The sequence below is a fragment of the Plecotus auritus genome, assembly GCF_963455305.1.
Source record: "Plecotus auritus genome assembly, chromosome: 3".
NCBI lineage: Eukaryota > Metazoa > Chordata > Mammalia > Chiroptera > Vespertilionidae > Plecotus > Plecotus auritus.
Window position 1 is genome coordinate 134,177,320 of NC_137772.1, and position 21,350 is coordinate 134,198,669.

At 49.2% G+C, this 21,350-nt stretch overlaps 1 protein-coding gene across 1 annotated transcript in view; it reads left to right on the forward strand.

Annotated features, from left to right (window-relative positions):
- Positions 1–21,350, forward strand: part of KCNA6 (potassium voltage-gated channel subfamily A member 6) — a 59,324-nt gene that overhangs the window by 32,903 nt on the left and 5,071 nt on the right. The gene's annotated exons all lie outside the window — the stretch shown is intronic.

Below are 21,350 nucleotides of genomic sequence, written 5' to 3' on the forward strand. Positions count from 1 at the left end.
GTCCAGTGCTTCTGATGACTGGCTATAAATTAGAGGTTCCCATAACCTCCTCCTCGGGTTCAATTAATTCACTGGAGTGGCTAACAGAGCTCAGAGAGACATTTTATTTACTAGATCACTGGTGTATCATTACAGATATGAGCCAGCAACAGCCAGATGGCAGAGAGGCATGGGCAAGGTGTGTGGGAAGGGGAGCGGAGCCTCCATGACCTTTCTCGGAGCCACTCTCCCAACCTCTACATGTTTGCCAACTGTAACCTCTCTGAATCCCATGAGTTTTTGTGGAGGCTTCACACATAGGCCTGGAGGTCAGGGGGTGGGACTGGAAGTTCTAACCCTCTAGTCACATGGTTGTTTCTCCTGACCACCAGCCCCTATCCATAGGTGCTTTCCAAAAGTCACCTCATTCACATAGCAAGACTCTTCCATCACTTTCATCACTTAGGAAATTCCAAGAGATTTAGGAGCTCTAAGCTAGAAATAGGGACCAAGATCAAATATGTGTTGCTTATTATAAATCATAGTATCAGATGCACAAATTACCAAGAACTCACACATTGTTTACTACAAGTGAAGGTGGTTGTCAAACCCCAGCAAAACACACACCACACACACACACACACACACACACACACACACACACACACACACACCGTTTTCTGTCCCAGGATTCTCTTCTTACTAAAGAAACGCCATTACTCTGACATTACATCTCCTGTGTGAAGGTCTATATCCTAAGCTGTATCTTTCATGTGCTTGTTTCTGTATTTAACAATGTTCATTGAGTGCCTACTCTGCACTGAGCCAATGAATAAAACCAACAAACACCCATACCTTTATGAAGGTTAAGTTCTGTTAGGTAGGCAGGCAATTGACACAACAAATAACTAATATACACTGAGTGGCCAGATTATTATAATCTCTGGTGCATAATAATAAGGCCACTCAGAGTGTGTGTGTGTGTGTGTGTGTGTGTATATATATATATATATATATATATATATATATATATATATATGAGGCCCAGTGCATGAATTCGTGCATGGGTGGGGTCTGGCCAGCCTGACCAGGGGGAGGGACATGGGCGGTTGGCCAACCTGCCTGCTGGTCGAACTCCTGGTCAAGGGGACAATTTGCATATTAGCCTTTTATTATATAGGATATACACTGAGTGGCCAGATTATTATGTGTTCAGAGATCATAATAATCTGGCCACTCAGTGTATTATACGTAAGTATAAATGCAATAGAGGAAAATAATAAAGGGGACTATGAAATACAGCAGGAGTGGGCAGGGGTGGGGTGGGATCAGCTTAAAATAAGGCAGATGGGGAAAGCCTGACCTAGAAGGCTAGAGGAGGTCAAGAGTGAGCCATGTAGGTACCTGAGGGTTGGGGGGAGGGAGGAGGTACTCTAGGCAGAAGGCATAGCACATGCAAAGACCCTGAGGTGGGCGCCTTGTTGGCACCTTCTAGGAACAGCAAGGAGGCCAGAATGGCTGCAGAGCAGGGAGCAAGCAGGAGAGGAGCTGGAGATGAGGCCCATGACAGCTGGGTGGTGAAGGGTGGGGCTGGCCACACAGGGCCTTATAGGTGCCTAAAAGGACTGTGCTTGTACTTGGATTTGGAGTGGAAGCCATTCCTTCAGGTCTGATCAGAAAAGTGATATAATTGGACATGAATTTTAAGGGAATGACCAGTTAGGAAGCTGTTTCAATAATCTAGGTGAGAGTGGATGGTGGTATGGGCCAGTCTGTCCACAGTGGAGGTGGTGAAAAGTGGGCAGATTCCGGAGAATGTGAAGAGAGAGCCAGCAGGACGAATTAGACATAGGTGAGAGAGAGTGAGGCAAGGATGACTCCCGGAGTGTGGGTTTGAGAGCTGTGTGGAGAAAGGAAAGACCTGAGGCTGGACCCTTTCTGGCTGTTGCTGGAAGCCTGGTGATGCCCCCGCAAGCTGGCCTGTGGGCTGGCCTCCTCCAGCTGAGCAGGCTTTCCTCCCTGACCTCAGCAAGCCCAGCAGAGTGTGACCCCCCCACCTCCACCAGCCCCTCAGCCTTCTCTCTGAAGCCAGTGGACACTGGCAGTTGTCGTCACTGCCCTGTCTGATTTCCTGACTCCACGTCTAGGATGGGCTGATCTGAGTTTGTGATTCATGCTCAGGCTCTCACTCTTCCCTCCCTCCACACATCCACCCTCTGATTTTATTCACTACCCTCTGCACGTTTCTCACCCTCCCCTCAAACTAGAGCATAGGGAGTCTGCTTCTCCGCCAAGTGTCAGACCACCCAGAGCAAAGTGCCCAGAGAACTCTCAAGCACCCTCAGACCAGGGGACCGCCAACCAAATCGTAGCCAGTAGGGTGGGATCATGGAGGCCTCGTGCAAAGTGGACGGGTAAAGGAAGAGGTCACCCCTCGTGCTGTGAGCAGAAGGCCTGATGTCATAGGCTGCCCTCAGCCTGTCCCTGCTCTCCCATCTGTCTGCCTTCGGAATGCACCATTTCCGGGTGACATTGTCTTTGTTTTAGGTGAGGTGGCACAGGACTGGTTTGCCCTAGGCTGGTATCAGAACGATTGTACTTCTTGAGCTCAGTTGTGCTTGCTGAAGACCAGGGAGCTCACAGGGCCACAGCGGGGAGGTCTTGGAGCTGTGCATCAGCTCATGTGTGTGGCCACAGCATGGAACAGCAGAAAGAGTTTTGGGGTGAAAGTCTGGAGACCTGGGGACCAGTCCTGGCCTCGTCACTAAACCCACTGTGCGAGAAGCATCAAGATGTTTCACTGATTCATCTGAGAAATGGAGAATTTGGCCAAATAGTAATCTCCAAAGTCTCTTCCCACCTAGTAATTCTGAGATTTTTAACTCCATCACGTGGGTAACTGAGGGCAAACTGATTTGCAGGTTTATGATGGAAAAGAAAAACCCTCTCCTTTTGCCTAGGGAGATCCGTATTGATTAAATTATTTTTAAGTATCTGTAGCTGGTGGCAGGCAGTTATAATAACCAGGTGACTTTGGCTCTTGTTAAAATTATTCTGGTATTCAGGCAAGAATGGCACATTTATGGATTATCTATGACATAAGCTTGTTGTGATGATCAAATGAGTAAATATACAAATGCAGTGATTAGAACTATACCTGGTCTATAGTAAATATATGTGTGTTAATCATCATCATCATTATTTAACTACTAGAGGCCCAGTGCACGAAATTCATGCACCGAGGGGGTCCCCTCAGCCCAGCCTTCACCCTCTCCAATCCAGACATCCCTCTCACAATCCAGGACCACTGGCTCCGAACTGCTCACCTTCCTGCCTGCCTGATCGCCTCTAACTGCCCCCCCCCCATTGGCCTGGTCACCCCCAACTGCCATCCCTGCCGGCCTGGTTGCCCCATGCAGCCTGCTGTTCAGTCATTTGGTTGTTCCTCACTGCCCCCTCCCCGCCCCCGCCCCGGCGGTCTGGTCGCCCCACGCAGCCTGTTCAGTCATCCGTTCAGTTGTGATGGTCGCTTAGGCTTTTAGATATATAGATTATGCGATGAATCACATGGATTCACTCTTCTGCAAAGGAGGAGTGAAATTCTCACTTTCACTGGTTCTAAGCTCAAGGTAACAGACATGATTGACCCATTGATCTGGACTCTTTGGCTCTGTGGCCGCAGAGGGGATCCTTCATCTCTTGAGCTCAATCTCAGAAGACAGAGTCAACATGGTGGTCAGGGCAGATGGGAGAGATCAGAATAAGATGCATTGGATGGTCGTTATAAGAGCAAAGTGCAGTGATGTTTGTGAAGGTATGTGGTGACTGTCAGGCTCTCTCCAAGCAGAGAAGGTCAAGCTGCGGCTTCCTCCTGGATGAGCTAGACTGTGAGCTCATTGGAGAGTCACGGCCTTTTAGAGCATCTCAGATACGGGAGAGAGGCTGGTTGACCTGCACACACCACCACCAACATATGGAGAAAAACAAGCCCCAGAGAAGTGAAAGGGATTTGTCTTCAGTGCTGCGAAGGCTGGAAGAGACTTCCTGTGTAGGAGGCTAGTGCTCCTGGCCCACTGGCTGCTGGCTTGTTACTGCCCCCGAGGCCTACAGCCAGAGCTCAAGACTGCTTTTCCCAGCAGCCACAGCCTTCCATGCTGGAGGTGATAAAAGACAAAACAAGATGACTTCCTCCAAAAGCTTTAGCTATTACTTAAAATGACTTGCATGAGAATCTTTGGGCCTTCTTCTTAGCTCAGTAAGTTCCAGCAGGTGCCTTCTTCATTTAAGATTCAGAGCCACCTTCCATTTCTGACAACTCCACTAGAAGGAGCACTGTCACTTGTATTTCTCCCACAGGACTGATGGGAAACAAAGGCCCTCGGAGCTGCCCTTGGGGGTCTATGGCACCTCCTGGTTGGAAGAGCTCCTGAGGCAACACTTGGGTCATTCCATGAGGTCTTTGCATGAGCAACCACACTTACTGTGTGAATCCATTCAGGGCCATGAGTCTGCACTGCCCTTCCTCTGGGGCCGCCAGGGTCTCTTCCCCAGCAGCCCTGGTGTGGCTGGATGTCCAGCGAACTGGCTGATGCCTGCCCCATTGTTCATACTCAAGCACAAAGAGGAGGTGCCATGTGCAGTAGTAAACATGCTGCTCAGAGATCCTGGGCGGATGTAAGGGAAGCCCAGGCTTCAAAGGCTCCCCGGTCTCCTGGTCTCTGAAGTCTAGTGGGCAACCCTTGCCTGTGAGGTGTCCTCAACCACCCAGAAGAGGCAACAGAGCAGCAGGAAGCAGCAGGCAACTGCCCTGGAAATTCCACACCGAAGCCTGGAATCCTGGGAACTCGTTTCCCAATTTGATCTCTGTGGAGGGAAATTATCCACTGAGGCTGGGACCTGACATGACAAGAGATCAGGTTCTTTTGATAAAATGTTTTCCCAATTCAAATACCAACCAGTCACAGAGACTTTCCAGAATCTCGCCAGGCCAAGAATCCAGCTGAGTGATCTTGAACTCCTACCTGCTAATTGGACCTGGGGTTAGGAGGGAGTAGGTGGTTAGGGGACCTTGTGCACAACCTTTTTTTGCATCCAGGGTAAGCCTTCAACTCTCGACCTCAGTTTCCTCCTTGGTCAAACAGGGGGTTGATTTCAATGACCTCCAAGATCCCGCCTGAAAGGAACAGTGACCAGTTCAGTGTGGTGTCCTGCACTGTGGCTCATTTGTCACGAACTCTTTTCTTTTCAATGTTTGAAGCATGTAAAAAGTCATTTTCCTTTCCCGCATAAGCATTTTTTAAAAATGCCAGTAAAAATAAAATTAGATTGACCTCCTAGAACCAGTCAACTCATCAAAATGATTCGGAGCCCTCTGTGCTTAACCGTGTCAACAGTAATTGGTACATTTCACAGCAAAGGGCTAGAAAAAAACCAAAAACAGGGCTAAGGTTTACATTGTGTCAGCAATCACTTGCCTACTGTCTGGTTTCTTTCTCAGTCCTGCTTACTTTTGATGGCTGCAGCCAGCTTGTTGGGGTTCTGCGAGGTTGCCTCACATCCTGGTGACAGGGTCCTCATTGCTCTTAATTTCCAAGCATTGCTCAAAGATGCTTCAATGACTAAGACTTCATTCCAAACTGGGTTTTAATGAAACACACACACACACACACACACACACACACACACAAAACAAGTGGATGACAATGGGAGGGGGATGAAGAGTTTTCTTAGTTGCAAACCTGGGAGAGGTATTCCTTATTCCAATCAATATGTTACTTCAATCAATGCATTATTGTTTAGAATAAGGAAGAAGTATCTTTCAGTTTCCTTTTTGTCCAATGCCTCAGTAGTGAAGAAAAGGTTCTGGACATTAATAGGAATAAAATATGAGGGCTTGCTTTGTGTAAGCCAGGCCTTTCTCAGAATCATCTGGAGAACTTGTTAAAATGCAGACTCCTGGGCTCCAAACCCCAGTGTTACTGATTCAGTAGGTCGTAGAAGGAGCCCCAAAATGTGCATTTCTATCAGGCTTCCAGGTAATGCTGATGCTGCAGGTCAGGGCACTGGCCTAGAACACAGTGATGACACCAGGCTGTCATCTACATCCAGTGCAGTGAGCAACATGCAGACAATAACCTGGGGTTTTCGAGCTCATAGGGAGCAGTCAATGCAATGGGTGCATGCATAACTGAATCTCCAAGGAAGCAGGGATGGCCCCTTCTCCCACCGTTAGTGACTAGAGAGTGTGGTTGTTAACTAAACTATTGGCTAATTACCACCTTGGCGGGAAGCATCCCAGGTTAGTGCTATGGGCTACTGGCCACTAGGGGGAGCCAGGACTGAGGGTCTGAGAAGAGGAAAAGTACTGGAGAGGGTGAGCAAAGCCCTTCAGAGAATGCTGCAACTCTCCGTGTGGAGCCGCACACGCCACTGCAATCTCCATGTGCACAGGCACCATCAAGAACTAGGGTTCAGTGGGGAGGAGGTTGTTTCTGTTTCACGTTGTTTGGGTTTCCTCCCGCTGTCTCAAAATGCATTTACTTTAACCCCGTTATGCAATAGATGACTTTTAAGTATGAAATGGAATGAAGATTGCCATCCCAATTTTGTAGACAGATCACGGGAAGAAGCGAGAGAAAAGAGCTTATGCAAGATCACAGTAAAGTTGGGCTGGGCTGGCTCAATCAAAATGTTTCCTGCCCAGGTGTGTTGTGGAGGGAATGCAAGCCTGGGCCCGGCTGGCCAGCTCTGAGGCCTCTGTTGACCCCAAAGCCATGGTGCTGATCAGGCTGTGATCTTGGGGTGGGGGAAGCAAAGGGATTCTTCAGGGAGAAAAAGTCTGAGTAAGGCAGTCCTAGAAGCTAAGAAATAACATGACCAAGAGGGCCTTTTACTTACCCTGCTCTTGCACAGAAGTGTGGTGTAGGCGCTATCAGGTGTCCCCTTTTCACGCCCTGTTAGCTGATCTCATCTGGGGACATGCATGTTAGAACCTCTGACCACGAACTCGCCACCTAACATTTCTGTGGCATCCCTGCCTCTCCCTCCTCACTCATTACATCCTCTTCATCTAAAGTGTGAATGAGCTTTGGAAAGAGCTTAATCTCCTCCAAGTTATTTGGAAGGGGTTTGCATTTTAATAATCAAAAAGCCCTTTCTTTTCTAGGCATACAAGTGGCCACCTAGTGGTTTAGAAGAAAAGATGTGAGTCCAGGGAACATTGGGACATGTGGAATCATCAGTGGGCTAGGTGTGTGTTCTGAACCCTAATTCACTTGAGGAACACATTTCTACATGTTTCTGTGTATATAAGTGTGTGCCTTTGTGTGCATGCCAGTGTACAGCCTCTACGGTGATGGAACATCAGTTGTAAAAATTTAGTTTGGGGACATGGTGTGTATTTCCTGGGTGCACCCATACCTCTCCTCAGGCGTGCTCCCCTGGCCCTCAATAATTCACTAGTTAGCTTATCAACATCCTTCTGTTCTGGCAAATCGGTGGGTCAGATACGCCCCTGTTACAACCACGTGGAGGGCCAGACCCTTTCTTCTCAGGCTGCAGCACGAGCTTTCTCCAATGCCCTGTGCCAGCTTTTTGGCATTAGCAAAGGAGGTGTGTGTGTGTGTGTGTGTGTGTGTGTGTGTGTGTGTGTGTGTGTGACGCTATAAGCTCCCACCCTGAACACTCTTCTTAAAGCGTTCTCAGTAAGCAAATCCACGTCTCCGTGCTGTGCTGCCAGTCCCACACAGCTCTGCTTACTGCCAGCACAGAGAGGTCTTACATGAGATCACAGGCTTTCCCTTCCCCTGCATTGAGGTCCTGGACATACATTCTGACTCCCCTAATGACATTTTCCAAAAGGGTTTCTTTGCCCCTTGTTGAGTGCAAAAGCAGTAGCTCTTTGAGACAGCGCCTCTGCACGCACCCTCAGCCATTCTGCAGCTGTCTGGATGGCAGGTACTTTCAGCATGAGATCCTAGCCTGACCTAGGCTCCCCTAAACTCTCGTTTTGGGGGTTACTACTGTGCCTGTCCCCAGTCCCCTGGCCACCCTACACAGCGTCCTATTCGGGTCGTCATGGCTGGCCCCCCCTGATGCTGTTTTGAGTGCTGCCTGGTTGCTGGGACCAGTGGGGTCCAACGACCCAAAGCCAGGGAACAGAAACAGTGTCTTCTCTGGATCGCTATCAGGTCTGTCCCCTGTCCTTGAAGGACCCTGCCTGCCGTCCCCTCCGCCCTCTCGGTGCTGTAACTGACCCGGAACATCAGAGGCAGGAAAGTCACTGGTCCCGTTGAATTTTGCTGCAGTTTCTTTTTTCCTCCCCTAGATGCTGAGAGCTATTTTTAGCCAGGGATTTTTTTTTTTTTTTTTTTTTTTTTTTTTGCAGGGGATCCACAGTCTATTTATAAAGCCCTCACGGAGCCCAAATATTGCAGTGCTCCTCATGGGACTTGGAGGTAGGTGGGAGAGACCAGGGCGTGGGGATGGGTGTCTTCCTGTAGATGGAGGTGGTCAGGAGAGGCCTACGCAGTGTTGGCAGAAGCTGGATCCCAGGCAGGGGGAGCCCATGAAGACCCACCATGCCCCTCCCTATAACCACCCAGGGCTCGGGACCAGGCAGCTGGACTCTGTCATCCAGCCCCTGCAATGACATTGCCTTCCAACATGGCAATGGATTTGATTTACTGTGTTTGCCTTTCCTTTTCCCGAATTTCCACACTCAAGTCTCTTGTCTCTCCCCACCTCCCTTTCAACCATAGCACCTTGCAGAGGCAAGGTGAGTTGGGGAAGATTCTGGACAGTGGGTTGGGCAGGAGGCCAGTTCTGGGGGAGGAGAAGGGCCCAGGTGTGCACAGACTATCACTGTGGTCAGAGGGCTGCCTCCAAGCTCGGTGGGGAGAAGGCAGCAGGCAGAGTCCTGGTGGCCACAGGCTCCACAAAATGGAGAAGAAGAGGAAGAAAAGAGAAAAGGAGGCCTCAGAAGGCAGGGCTGCTTGGGCAGAGCTGCTAACCGGGTGGGGTGCTGTGGCACCCTGAAGAGCCCCCGTAGACGCCACTTTCCTCCCAGCCCCATTCCTGGCACTTAGCCTTCCACTGTAAGGCCTCTGGGACTGGGAAGTGGGGGGGCCACAAGACCTGGATGGAGCAGGTCGGGTGGGAGGCCTGAGTGGAAAATTCCAGACAGAGTTGGTGCATATGCCTTGAAACTGAACCAAGGCCTCCCTACCTCTGCTTTCCACGCAGGGAATCGGTAGAGGGCCTCCTTGTGGGCGGCCTGAGCCTCTCCACCAGCATAGCTGATCTCACCCCTCCTTACCCTCCCCTCCTCACACTTAGATGGGGCCTGGCACTGCCCTGCAGATGATCAGGGTTCTTGGTGCCCTCTTGCCCCCAGACCCCTTCTTCCTATCTCCAGCTGTGCAAGGGGAGAGGGGAGAGGAGGAAGGAGGCAGAGAAGCAGGGAGTCTTTCATCCAGCTCACTAGCACATGATCACATGACTGTCCCCACAAGTGCTAGTGGGGATGCTGCTGCGCGGTCCACCTGGGACTGGCAGGCCCCCTGGGAAAGGTTGCTCTCTTGGGGTGGGAGCTGAGGCCTGGCCTGGCTCTCAGCCCTGCCCACAGCCCAGCATGGCTGCCTTCCTGGCTCCATCAGCAGGGGGACAAGGGCCAGAGCTCTGTGTGCCCCCCACAAGTCCCTCACATTCTCCCACTCATAGCCTCTCCACCATTACCTGCCCACGACCCAGGCCAAGCTCACGGTGTGCTCTGTGCTTGTTATATCAGGCTCCACGGAAGCCTGGAGCCCTGGGCACCCTCCTCTGAATTCTCATCTCTGTGATACCCCCGTGTTCGTTATCAGTGGTCACTTTCTCGATGGGGCCTTCCCAGCCCCTGTATTTGAAATTGCCATCTTCCCTCTCTTGGCACCCTCTTGTCCCCCTCCTTGCTTAATGTTCAGTTTACCACCATCTGGCATACCAGTATCTTTCCATCCCTTGTTTATTATCTGTCTCCTGACATAAGCTCCATGAGGGTAGGGATTTCATTTCCCTAGTCACAACAAATTCCTCTGTGCCTAGACCAGGGCTGACATGTTTTAATATTTGTTGAATAAATGAATAAAAAAGAACAAAGTGGGCCATGGTGTAAGCATCCTGGGAGGTTTCCTCTCTGGCTTTCCTAGTGGACTCCCCAGGCCAGCAGAGAATCCAGGGAGGTGATGCGGCAGAATGGAACCCAACACCCAGCAGACACGCAGAGATCAGTGTAGGCCCCGGGATAACAAGCAATTCAGAACCTCAGCAGGAGAGGCTGAAGGAATCATCAGAGCTAAGCCCACATGTGTGCAGGAGCGGGAACTAAAGCCCAGAGAGATGAAGCAACCTGCCCAGAATCACACAGCCAACCAGGGACTAAGTGGAACCCGGGTTCCTTGCTCCCAGGCTATGATTTCAGCAGTTCCAGTGGCCACTAAACCCTCTCTACTTTAAAAGGTGAGAAAAATATTACATTCCCTCCCAGGCCAAGGAGGCGAGTGTCTTCCTTCCTCATGGGGTAAGATTTCTTCCCAAACTTGGGACAAACAAATTAGCAAACAGAGTCCCCAATGTCTCAGCCACCGCCATCTGGAGGGGAGCAGGATGGCCTTGGAAAAACCTGCCTGTGAAAACAGCTACTCTCAACAGGACCCGCACTATGAGTAGTAAAGAGCAGCAAAGAGGCAGACACTGTGCTCCCAGGGAGTGACCAGGGCTGTGTCACCCTCATTTCTAGGGAGTCAGCGTCCTCACCAAGGGTAGTCTGCGGGGTGGGGAGGAGGGCTGCACTCGCATGTTTTTACACCTGAGGTGGCATGAGTGGAAGTCACTCAGCTGTCAGCAGAGGCAGCTGTGTGAGGACCAGGCACAGAAGAATCCCTCGTTCTGGGGACAGCAGGCTGTCAGCCAACCATCACCTGCACTGAACCCCATTACTCTGGAGAAGCGGCAGTGTCCCCATGCTGAGGAACTCTGCCTCATGTGGGAAGAACCCAGGAACCATTATGGGAACCATATGTGGATCCACAAACACAGATTAAAATCATGGCAACCGGGTAACTAGGAAAGAAGGAAACCATGGAGCAATGATGTTAATCAATAATAAAAGTGAGTGTGTGTGTCTCTGTGTGTGCATATGTTTGCATGTGTGACTTGTGCCAAAACAGACTTAGGGTGATTCGATTCAATGTGCCAAGTGCTTTTCACACCCATTATGCTGCGTATCTTCACAAGGTGCTTTCTGAGACCAACACCTTAAGGATTTATGGTCTGTGCTTATGGCTGAGGAAACAGAAATTCAGAGAAGTTAAGTCCCTGTTCTGAAGTCTCTCCACAGGTAAGTGGCCAAGCTGGAACTTCCAACCAATACTGCCTGATTACAAATGCCCACTCTTAGCCAGGTGGACCTAATCAGGGCTGGCTTTGGGGAGGCGGCTTGGAGCCCCATGTAGAGGGAGGGAAGGAACGTGCCTTTCTGGCCATGGAACATGCCAGCCTGGTCAGGGCCAGCCTCAGGAGCTGAAATAATAACCTTGTCTTGCCAAAAAGTGTCCAGTCCAGCACAGCTGATCCATCCCAGCCTCAAGGCCCACTCTGCAGGGGCTCTCCTGGCCTGGCCTGGCCTGGCCCCACCGCCTGTCTGCTCCTCCCCCACCAGCATGTGCGTGCTGGGGGCAGTTGCAGAGATAGCAGTGCTGATGGGAGAACAAAGACAGGAAGGACTACAGAGGTTGGCAATTGTGAGAGGAGTGGTGAGTTCAAGGATGCTGAGGAGGCGAGAAGCGTCCATAGTCATTGTTGGTATCTTGGACTCCGAGTCCCTGAGGGCCTGTGGGAGAGTGAAAAACAAACTCACTGCCTGGCTCCAGCCCCTACTCACGCTGACCCAACATCTGTGCAGGGGTCTCCACAGAGACAGGTCTGCATTCTAACCCCTGGGACCTGTGGATGTGATCTTATTTGGAAAAAGTGTCATTGCTAATATAACTAAGTTCAAGATCTTGAAATGCAACCATTCTAGCTTAAATCCAATGGTGAGCATTCTTGCCAGACACGCACAGAGGAGAGACAGGAGGAGGAGAAAGCATGTGAAGACTAGAAAGATTGGAGCCCTTGGGAGCTAGGAGAGGAAGGAAGGCTTCTACCCTGCAGTCACCAGACACCTTGAGTTCAGACTTTGGGCCTCTAGAAATGGGAGTGACATATTCTGCCATTTAGCCACAGATATGGGGTGATTTTACAGCAAGTCTTGGAAAAGACTTTTACTGGATCATCCACCCCTTCAAGTCCAGCCTGGGGAGCCCTTCTTTTCTATCCCTCTACCTCAGCCTGCCAGGACTCAGCACAGCTGTCTGATTCTCTGGGAATTTCTGCTAGTTTCCCTCTCCATGTTCCATTAGCCTCTGAGCTTATTCCTATGTCCTTATTCCTCTGAGCTTATGTTGTAGCATTTGTCCATTGGACGCAAATGTCCCCTCATCTATCTATCTCCCCTTAATCTGAGCCTGAGGGAAGGGACCTTTCCAATCCAGAACCTTGTCCCCTGTATCTTCATGGGATCCAGTACCCAGTAGGTTCTCAGTAGCAGGTGCCTGTGGCAGAGAACACCTGGGTGCTTCTCTGTGTGGGAGCTCATTAGGTCAGAGGTCAGGCAGGGGGAGCCACTGTGATGGAGAGAGACTTCTTGGAAGAGGTAGGACTTGAATCAGGTCTTAAAACACAAAAGGGAAGAGACGAGGATATTCCATACAGGGCGCAGTGTGGGTTGGTTAACGTGAGGCTCTGAGGCTGAGCCTTGTCCCACGGTGGAGTGGGCTGAAGACAGTCCAAGGACATTTGCCAGACCAACCGGGCACTGAATAACAGCTATTCATTTGGACACGGCTAAGAGTGCTCCCTGTGACCCAGGTCTGAGCCCTTTACGTGAGCCGCTGATTCTCTGGGACAGCCCTGAGGGATGGGTATTAGAATTAACCTCATGTATAGAAGAGAGGATAGAGTAACTAGATTCCCAGGGTCTCACAGTCTCTAAGGGGTGGGGCTGGAATTCCAACCCTGACAGTCTGGGTGCAGGTCCCTTCTGCCATTCTTTTTCTCTCTGGATGATGACAGCGGTGGTGGAGATGCAGCTGACAGTGTTTACCATGTCCCACTCAAAGCACTTTGCAGATATTAATCTACTTAATTCTCACAACTGCCCTAGAAAACGAAGACTCAAAGAACGTTGGTAAATTGCTCAGGCAAACCACCCACAGTCAGTAAGTGGTGGAACAGGATTTGAACGTGGGGTGCTGTGGGAATAATCACAATCCCATTTCCTCAGGACTTGGGACAAACCTGGATACATATAAGATAATAGCTAGAGTCAAAAGCTGGTCCTTCCTGGGCCCTGTCTCCACATGTTCTAGGAGGAAATTGTTCCACCAAGGCACACGGTGGTGGTGAGTGTTCCCAAAATACTTCCTGTGCTCTAAGAATCTGTCCTGGCAGCGAATGCTCAGATCCCACTGCTGCTGTCCTCAGATGCCACTGAAGCCCACGATCTCGAGGCCCTCTCCTGGTTCTCCCCTCTTCCTCCTCCAGCTCCAGGCGCAGCTTCTATCCCTGCCTTTAAACATTCCAAAGGTCACCTTGACTGGGAAAGCTAACTTCAGCAATCCATGCCTCTAGCAGAGCGCAGTGAAGCAGCTGTCACTCCCTGCTTCCCAGTCCCATTCCCTCTCCCCACCCCCACCAGCCAGGACTCAGGGGCAGGTCCTGGGCTAGGTGATCTGAGTGACACACACAAGACGGGGCTCTCTCATCCCTTCCCCACTAATGCTGTGCCGCTGCTTTAGATGGGAAGTGGTCTGATCTCTGGCATCCATTTATTCCAAGCAGGCACTGCAGCCTTTCTCACGCCAATCAACTGCTGTGTTAGATTCTCCTCAACGGTCCTACAGATATGGGCAGATGGATCTGAATACGTGGAGAATGAGTTTCTGTTCTCCAGCTGATATTTGAGATGAGTCAGATGGGAGGGATGGGCAAGTTTGCCTGGCATGTGTCGGCCCGTAGGGGTCATTGAAGGCTGTGTACTGCTGCATCAGATTTCAGAGAGCATTTGCTACGTCTCACAACACTGGCTTTTACTGGATCATCCACCCCTTCAAGTCTCCCGTGATGGACCACCAGATCTCCGGGGCGCTTCTGCTGCCTCGGCAAGTTCAGGAGCAGGACCGCCCGACACTGAGCTGCTGGTTGGGAGACGCACAGCTTCTGGGAGTTTGTGCTGTCAGCAAAACGCTCTGCTGAGCTAACACCAAGCCGTGCAGGGTGGAAGAGTCCTAGGCTAGATATCCTGCAGGAAACTCGCCTTGTCGCTAGATGTTTTAAACAGAGTTTTCTTATTTGTCCATTAGGTTATTTATTTGACCATAGTGTGGGCTTTTATAAGGAACTAGGAAAGTCAGGGCTGTTAACACGGCCCCAGGAATCTCCAAAGTCTGTCCTCGCCAGGGTGGCAGGGATGGATGGAGGCCACCAAATGTTCCCTGAGACTTTCCTGCTCCAAAGAGATTCTAACCAAGTGCAGAAGAACACAAAGGATTGTGTGGGCAGAGACTTACTTATAGTCCAAAATGCTGCTTATAGGAACAGTGATCATGATGACCGGAGGCGAATGATCTAATGATAAAGATGATGTCAATGGTGATGACGATGGGGATGATGATGATATCACCTTTGTTTATTGAATGCTAACTCTGTACTGGCACTGTACTAAGCCTTTGATGTGCAATAATCAAGAGAAGGAAACCAAGGCTCAGAGAAGTAAGTAATTTGCTTAAGGTCACATAGCAGGTAAGCAATGGAACTGAACCTCACATGCAAGAAGTCTGTCTCCAGAGTCCCAGCCTTGAAGCATTGCCCCTATCTGGTTTTTAGTGCCTGATTGTCCCTCACACATTCCAGACCTTTAGTCCAGGTAATGGGCTCAACTCTCCTCCAAAAGTGAAGGTGCTCATGTCCAATGAAAGGGGCATAATGAGCAAGCAATATTGACTGGAGCTGTCAAGAGGATGTGGAGGGGGTGAAAGGAGGGAAAGCGAGAAGAAAGGTAGGATCAGATAGTGAGGGAGATCATGTTTTGACCTTATCCTGGAAGCAATAGGAAGTCATCAAAGATTTCTGAGCAGAGAAGTGGCAAGATCAAATTTATACTCAGGATAAGGTCTGATGGGGCGATGCTATCTATATTCCTTTAAGCCATACCACCAGGAAGGTCCTCTCTCCTGCCCATTTATGAGGCTGTGCCTGCCTGGGAGGTGAGAAGCAATGATGAGTCCCTTCATTTTGCAGAGCAGGAAGTTCAGGCTCCTAGGTACCATGCCATTTCGCTTCCCTTAGCACTCAGAGATGAGGGGGCATGCTGATGCAAATATAGTGGTGTGTTGGCAAATGTTTAACAACCCCCATCTAGGGGAAAAAGCCCTGATTTGGAGCATTTGCAAATTCCCTTGGCTTAAATACCCAACTATGGTTGACTTCAAGCTACCAACAGAATTCCTGAAATATTTATTTATTATGTTTTTTAAATTAAAGTATAGTCGACATATGCTATTAGTTTCAGGTGTACAACACAGTGATTTGACATTTATATACCTTATTAGAGGCCCAGTGCATGAAATTCATGCACAGGGGTGGGGGAGGGGTCCCTCAGCCTGGCCTGCACTGTCTCGCAATCCAGAACCCCTCAGGGGATGTCTGACTGTAGGACATCCCTCTCGCAATCCAGGACCGCTGTCTCCTAACCGCTTGCCTGCCTGCCTGCCTGATCGCCCCTAACTACTCTGTCTGCCTGCCTGCCTGATCAACCCTAACCCCTCTGCCTGCCTACTTCATTGCCCCTAACTGCTCACCTGCCTGCCTGATTGCCCCTAACCACTCTGCCTGCCTGCCTGCCTGCCTGATCACCCCTAACCCCTCTGCCTGCCTGCCTCATTGCCCCTAACTGCTCACCTGCCTGCCTGATTGCCCCTAATCATTCACCTGCCTGCCTGATCTCCCCTAACCACCCCTGCCTTGGCCCTCACCGCTGCAGCTTCGTCCAGAAGGTCGTTCGGCTGTCTGGTCTAATTAACATATTATGCTTTTATTATTATAGATAAGTTACTATGATAAGTCTAGTAACCATCTGTCACTGTACAAAGTTATTATGATATTATTGGCTGTATTTCCTGTGCTGTACATTATATCCTCATGAAGGGGAATAAGAGATATAACCTATTTATAAAATAAATAAATCACAGGGATATAATGTACAACAGAATTCCTGAAAACTTAACAATTGGTTTGATCAAGCCAGCATGAACTGGCTCCATCATACCTCTGCCCACAGCTTAGTGTCCTCCCCGAACCTGTGTTCACACAGACACTGAGGGAATTCCCACCACTCTTACAGGAGAGGCAGAGTAAACTGCCCAGGCTGCAGCTGGCTGATGGACGTGGAGACTTGGTGATGGAGTGAGGGATAGAAACTGGCTCCTCACTCCCAGGCCATGTGTTGTGCAGGCTCTGATTAGGAGGACAAAATTTCATCTCTGCCTGGATCTCCTTCAGAAGAGACTTTACATTCAGTGAAAGCAAAACTTTCTTCTGGCTTCTAAGACACATATATTACAACCTCCTACCAGAATTAGAAAATTAATGTCATGGAAAATTTTTAATAGCGAGTACAAATTCCCTACAGCAGTAGTCGGTAAATTGCAGCTCGTGCGCCACATGCAGCTCGCGAGCTGCGGTTTGCCGCTCTGTTAACTAATGAGTTTGTTGACCACTGCCCTACAGTGATGAAGTTTGAGAATTAAAGTCCAGTGACTGCTGGATTATGCACCATTTTTCACTTTTCATAGTGCTTATATTGCCCTGGCATTCATTTAATCATTCATTCATTCATTCATTCATTCATCTGACATAAATTGGGAGCCAAAGTGTGAAGATTATGGGCAACAGAAGAGAAGGTCACCAGTTAGGTACTGACAAATCAGAGATCACAGGTGAGAGGCGGGAACAGATAGTAGACCATGACTCCTGGCATGCGAGATGAACGTTGAGGATGAAGCTGTCACTGCGGTTTTGAGAATCAACAAATGAGGTGCTCAGGACTGGCGGTAGGAGGGAGGTGTTCAGCACCAGTGAGCAGAGAACCTGGCTCACAACAGACCCGAACATGAGGCAAGAGACTGACCCATCTGTCAGATTTTTACCCACTTTTTGTTGGGACAAGAGGTAATTCCAGGTAGGGTATTATCCTAAGGTGGACCAGAGAAGGGGAAAGGAATTGACATGTGGAGAGAGACCTTGGTATACAGCAGGCACTGTATGAGGTTTTCTAAATATATATTCTCACTAGAGGCCCAATACATGAAAATTCATGCACTGGGTGGTGGTGGGGGGAGGGTTCCCTCAGCCCAGCCTGCCCCTCTCACAGTCCAAGAGCCCTCAGGGGTGGGAGGTGACCTGGCAATCAGGGGAAGGCAATGCCCCATCATACCTTTGCTTCTGTCACTGCTGGCAGCGCAAGCCTCAGCTGGCCCTGGTTACCTGAGCCTCGGGTGGCCCTGGGCAGCTGGGGGACTGAAGGGACTGGGGGACTCTGGAGGCAGGCATGCCTGGCCACTCCACATGCCTGCCACACCAGCGGGACTGAGGGGACTGGATGCTACCATCTTGTGGCTGTGGGTGCCGCCATCTTTGAGGGCGGGACAGTCAATTAGCATATTCCCTCCTTATTGGCTGTGGGCGCCCCCATCTTTGTGACAGCGTGAGGTTCAATTAGCATATTCCCTCTTTATTAGATAGGATGTCCTAGTGGCAAAAAGAGAAACTTGTGAGATAAGTGTTATTATTCCATTATTTGTATGAGAAAACAGATACAGAGATTAGGTCACTTGTCCATGGTCATACAGCTGGTAAGTGGCAGAACCAGCATGGACGAGAGGGTAATAGTTGAATGCAGATTCAGAGAAATTGGCAAGCACTTGAGACTTGATAGAAATGGAATCAGTTGGTTGTCTCCATGCATTTGGGGGGAGTTTGGCAACTGATGGGCTGTGGTAGCTGGGTGGAAATCTGGGGGGAGCAGAGTAATATTTCTGTTCTTCTCATGCCAGTAGGAGAAACGCATTCACTGTCCTGTTCATGTGTCCTCCCTGGAGGAAGTGCTCTGAGTGTTTACACAAGGGCACATTTTGGGCACTCTAAGGAAGGCCAAACTGTAAACGAGATCATACCCCCAGCTCAGCAGATGCCCGAGAGCGAAGCGCTTGCTGACATGCTGATGGAGAACAGGGACTTCTTGTTTACCCGGTTTGCCATCTGGACGAGCAAAGCAATGTCCAAGGAAAGAGCTGTAACTGAAAGCTTGGAGGCTGTCTTGCTGGCTCCCTCTATGCCTGCTCCAAAGGGCTTTGACTACTTCTTGGCTAGGTTCACAGAATGAATAGTGGGGGAGGAGAAGTCAGGGGCTCAGATCTGTAGGCAGATACCAGGGCAGCCCGGTGACATGGCCTGGCCAGGGGTCTGGAGGAAGGGTAACCACACATATCTGGAGGTGAGTGCTTGAGAGCCATTTTCCTGAGAGAGGGCTTTTTATGTTGAAAGAGGAATTTAGATCAGAAAAGTGGGAGAACTTCCTCGCTAGAAGGTTTGAGAAATAGTGCACTGCCTTAAGAGGTCATCTGGTGACATTCCTCTGAACAGTGGGTAGGAAGGTTGGGAATAGAACTGTTGCTGGGTCAGGGGTGAGTAACTGATGCAGTTGACTCTGTCTTAGCCTATAGACCCTGCAGTCCATCCCATTCAACGGAGCTAAGAAAACTGTGGAAAATGGAAATCCTTGACTCCTTTGAGAGTATGTGGGCATGATACTAGGTCAAACGTTCCCTTGACCTATGTGATTCTTGCTCATGAAGGAACACAGGGAGCCTGAAAATCCACAGCTGTGAGCAATCTCCCCTGCCACCCCCCCGCCCCCAACCACATTGTTTTCATTTGACACCAGAATGCCCTATTTATTGCTTTGGCACAAGCTAATTTGGAAAATTGTTTTTATTAGTTAAGAAAGAACTGTACCAAACAAATAAAAAGTCTCAGTGGCTCCTCACAATAAAGTGTATTTCTCACTGTCATCACAGTTCAATGAGTTGGTGAAAGAGTAAGGCATGGCAGAGGCTCTGTTCCATGCAGTCATTCGGGGACCCAGGCCCTGCCATTCCCTAGGCTTCATGATTCTCCACTGCTTGTGGCTGGAAGGTGAGGGATAGAGGGAGGGGGGAGAGAGTAGGATTCCCAGAACAGTTTTAGAGGCTAGTCCTAGAAGGGGCATTAGTCACTCTTGATAGATAACATTCCATTGGCCAGACTTAGTCATGTGGCTCCAGCTGACTGCAAGTGAGACTGGGAAATGAAGTGCCCAGGAGGAAAAGGAAACCAGATTTGAATTTGGTGAACTCATAGCAGTGTCTGGCACACATTCCTGAGGTTCCTGGAAAGATACCATGTGTCAATGGAATTGGTTATGATGAGAGGTCCTCTATACTTTCTCTTAAAGACACAGGCTGAAGGAAGCATCTTGTGGATAACTGAGAACTGCTTTAAAAGGATGGTGATACACTGGGGGTTCCAAAACCTAGAACTGGAACCTCAGCCCTGTACCATAGAGCCACCTGTTGCTGGTGACAGCTCTGTCCTCATCTAGTGGTTCTCAACCTTTCTAATGCCACAACCCTTTAATACAGTTCCTCATGTTGTGGTGACACTCAACCATAAAATTATTTTCGTTGCTACTTCATAACTGTAATTTTGCTACTGTTAATGAATCGTAATGTAAATATCTGTGTTTTCCGATGGTCTTAGGCTCTACAGCTGCAGTTCTCAACCTGTGGGTCGCGACCCACAGGTTGAGAACCGCTAGCAGGGTTGCCTAAGACCATCGGAAAACACAGATATTTACATTACGATTCATTAACAGTAGCAAAATTACAGTTATGAAGTAGCAAGGAAAATAATTTTATGATTGGGGGTCACCACAACATGAGGAATTGTATTGAATGGTAGTGGCATTAGAAAGGTTGAGAACCACTGGTCCTCATCACTGGGAAATTTTTGTGAACCTGGAACTTCATGTGAACGGAGCTCTTGGAGGATGGCTCCATTATGATTCATTTATATTTTGCTCATCCAAGTGACTCGGGCACCAGAACTGGAGACTGTCAGGACCTGAGCTCCAGGCATTTATGAGGCTTTGTGGGGTTTCCAAGAACTTTGAGTTGGTTGGTATTTTGAGAAGTGTTAGGTCTAAGTCTGAGGAGTTTAAGGCAGCAGGTCACTACAGAGGGTAGGCTCCATTCCTCTCATTTCTCCAGGACATTCTGGCCTGTCTAACATTTTCTAACACTTCTACCAAACTGTACAAAGAGAAGTCCATAGATGTGAAGGGAAAATAACTCCCATAATTTCTTCAACTTATGCAGAGGATGGCCACCCATTCTGGTTTACCCAGGACAGCTCTGGTTTACACCAGTTGCCCAGGGATAATTATAAGTAGTGCCTGCTTTTGCTTTCAAAAGTGTCCCAGTTTGGGCAATGAGTTATTTGGTCCCCTACTTAGAGGAGACAGAACCTGGGCTCTGTCCTGATGCTGATCAGGTACATCACTGTCACTAGCACACAGCCTGGCATCTCCATGGTGACCAGGCATAGGACCTACATTATTAATTCCCTTGTCATTGTCTTTGTTTAGTTTATTAACCTGTGACCTCCAGGTTTTATAGGATTTTGATCCCCTTTCTTCAGACCTCAGTATCACGGGCTTGTGCTTAAGCAGTATTCAATAAGCAGGCAATAAGACAAAAAGCCATCATGCCTGTGAGGTTAATAAAACGTGGATTATGAATTCCAGTGTATAGCTGTGCAGTTCAGGATCATGAAGATTTAGGGCCATAAAGATAAGGGCCATTTCCAAGGTCACATGGAACTTAAACTCTAGTTCCAATCCTGACATCTTAATTCTAAGTCACTCTTCTTTCTACTATGCTAGTTATGAGTTCTCAGTCAGATGCCTCTTACCTAATGGGAGGTCCAACTAGTCTTCATCAAGTGAAATAAAGGAGGACCCCAAATCAAACTAACAACCAAGAAAAGATCTATTCCATGGCTAATTTACAGCTATCAGCTTTCTGAATGCTTTCCCTGAGTGATTTCATTGTTGTCACCAAAAAGGCTTATTTGCACGAATAATGTTCTCAGGCCCTGGAAACTCTAAAAGTGGCCAGTCAGCAAAAGGGCTACAG